This window comes from Brachyhypopomus gauderio, chromosome 2, assembly GCF_052324685.1.
Source record: "Brachyhypopomus gauderio isolate BG-103 chromosome 2, BGAUD_0.2, whole genome shotgun sequence".
NCBI classification, from domain to species: Eukaryota; Metazoa; Chordata; class Actinopteri; order Gymnotiformes; family Hypopomidae; genus Brachyhypopomus; species Brachyhypopomus gauderio.
This window is the reverse complement of record NC_135212.1, coordinates 11923657-11926481: the sequence shown is the minus strand read 5'-3', so window position 1 is coordinate 11926481 and position 2825 is coordinate 11923657. Positions and strand designations below refer to the sequence as shown.

The following is a 2825-nucleotide window of genomic DNA, read 5'->3' as shown; positions in this document are numbered from 1 at the left end:
CTTTCATAATTATCAAAGGGGGGGGGGGGGGGGGGGGGGTTATGTAACATGACAAACGGCTGGAAGAAAAAAAACTTCAATCTTGTTATTTATCGTTCTTGGTGCCATGTTAAGGTTGGAGAGCAGATGCTTTGCAGATGACAGGGAGGCTGCTGATTGGTGGATCTGTGCTAATGGGAACAACTGCTGGTGTGGTGCTATTCCATCGCTGTGTTTTGACCCCTTTCCCTCCGCCCTCCTTCATGTGCTACACTGTGAATCAACGCATGCATTAAAGTCACATGGCAAAGCTGAATCCTTGTGATTACAATCGATGTCAAATTTCTGTTCTGATATTTTACACCCAGAGAGGGAGAGGGAGTAAGGGAGAGTAAGAAAGAGAGGGAGTGTTCTATGAAAAGCAGGAACAAGAAACTTCCACACTTTATTCCTGGATTCTCTTTCATTCTGTTCTTCTCCCAAAGCCGGATGGGGGTCGTCTTACCAAAGTCTCCACTGCCCTACAGAAATCCGGTGCTTTGGCAGCTCTGTGAGCTGTTAACATCTTCACCCCATAGACGTGATAACATCTCTCTCACCAGCTCTCTCCACACACATGTCTTATTACCTCTTGATGCTCAGCTGAAATGTGGCCTTCATGCCAAATAAATACAAATCAGAAATATCCCCAAGGTATTTGCAGACGGTGTTTAGGATGGATGTGTCTCAGGAGCAGAGTCATGCCAGAGTCTTTGGTCCATTGGTTTTCCTCTGTAGAAAAATGCTCTACAAACCTTACGGTTATGGTCAGCACACACAAGCAGTTGTAGGTGGTTGAACACCAGAGGTATTTGCCATAGTTATTTGCACCATAACACACACCCAGAGGAAATCCACTCAGGTCCTGCTGTGTGTCTGTCTTTTCCATTTGCTCTGCAGGTATTGGCTGTATTTTCAATGTTCTCTGTGCACCTCTAATTTGGGAGAGAGCGAGAGAGAGCGAGAGAGAGAGAGAGAGAATGAATGTCTACTGTCTAATATTTACTTTGTTTAATCCCACAATAAAAAAAGATGTGTACGAGTGGTCTTGCACATGTGTGCATGAGTGTGCGTGGGTGTGTGCATGCATGTGCATATGTGTGCCTGAGTGTGTGCATGCGTGTGCGTGAATGTGTGCATGCATGTGCGTGAGTGTGGGTGAGTGTGCGTGAGTGTGTGTGAGTGTGCGTGAGTGTGTGTGTTAGTGAGCGTGAGTGTGTGTGAGTGTGCGTGAGTGTGCGTTAGTGAGCGTGAGTGTGCGTGAGTGTGTGTGAGTATGTGTGAGTGTATGTGAGTGTGCGTTAGTGCATGCATGCATGTGCGTGAATGTGTGCATGCGTGTGCGTGAGTGTGTGTGAGTGTGCGTGTGTGTGTGCGTGAGTGTGTGTGAGTGTGCGTGAGTGTGTGCATGCGTGTGCGTGAGTGTGTGTGAGTGTGCGTGAGTGTGTGTGAGTGTGTGTGAGTGTGTGTGTGTGTGTGAGTGTGCGTGAGTGTGTGTGTGAGTGTGTGCGAGTGTGTGTGAATGTGCGTGAGTGTGTGTGAGTGTGTGCGAGTGTGTGTGAGTGTGTGTGAGTGTGTGCATGCGTGTGTGTGCGTGTGTGCATGCATTTGCGTGAATGTGTGCATGAGTGTGCGTGAGTGTGTGTGAGTGTGCGTGTGTGTGTGTGAGTGTGTGTGAGTGTGCGTTAGTGAGCGTGAGTGAGCATGAGTGTGTGTTACTGAGCGTGAGTGTGTGAGTGTGCATGAGTGTGTGTTAGTGAGCGTGAGTGTGCGTTAGTGAGCATGAGTGTGTGTTACTGAGCGTGAGTGTGCGTTAGTGAGCGTGAGTGTGCGTGAGTGTGCGTGCGTGTGTGTGTGCGTTAGTGAGCATTAGTGTGCGTTAGTGAGCGTGAGTGTGCGTTAGTGAGCGTGAGTGTGCGTGAGTGGGCGTGAGTGTGCGTGAGTGTGCGTTAGTGAGTGTGAGTATGCGTGAGTGTGCGTGAGAGTGCGTTAGTGAGCGTGAGTGTGTGTGAGTGTGCGTGAGTGTGTGAGTGTGCGTGAGTGTGCGTGAGTCTGTGTGAGTGTGTGTGAGTGTGCGTGAGTCTGTGTGAGTGTGCGTGAGTGTGTGAGTGTGCGTGAGTGTGCGTGAGTGTGCGTGAGTGTGCGTTAGTGAGCGTTAGTGAGCGTGTTGAGGGACGCTGCTGCAGCCTGATATTCTGGGAACGGAGGAGCGGCGCGTTGACCCACCTGCTCCTTTCTCTCTTCAGCTGGATCTAGTCGGATTTGGGCAGCTGCATCCTCTCACAAAGCACCTCTTTGTGATCTCCCTGGGGCACATACAACTGTGACAGAGGACGATGAGGAACGGGAGACAGGGAGAAAGAGAGAGAGAGAGAGAGTATGATGAGTGAAAGAAAGAAACACAGCTATAGCTCTTTTTTGGATTATGTGTGGTCATTTGTGTAGATTACACTTTTTTAATGAGCTGTCTGTCAGGGCTACAGGGACATGTTTGTATTTGTAGCAATATTTACATCAAGCTACCTGAGGTTCACCATGATGAGGGCAAACATACAATGACATATATGACATATACAAACCACCCAGTTAATGTGTGGCTGAACACAGCGGTAATTCCACATGCAGAGGTCAAATATTCAAACTTTGCATCACGCAGCAATATGCAAACCAGGATTTTGCAAATTAAGCAGATATGGTAATAGATATCATTTCAAGACCCAGAACGTTACGAGGCATTGGACCCTTTCCCCCTGGGCTTGGTCTTTGTGGTGTAACACCACCATAAGGGGTCCATCACAGTGGTGCCT

At 48.6% G+C, this 2825-nt stretch overlaps 1 long non-coding RNA gene across 1 annotated transcript in view; it reads right to left on the bottom strand.

Annotated features, from left to right (window-relative positions):
* Positions 1–293: 293 nt before the first annotated feature.
* Positions 294–2825, bottom strand: part of LOC143487917 (uncharacterized) — a 12681-nt gene continuing 10149 nt past the window's right edge. The window contains exons 2-3 of the long non-coding RNA XR_013124422.1: positions 2245–2339; positions 294–953 (exon numbers count right to left, since the gene is read on the bottom strand). This is a non-coding gene — a long non-coding RNA (uncharacterized LOC143487917). The remainder of the gene's footprint in view (positions 954–2244; positions 2340–2825) is intronic.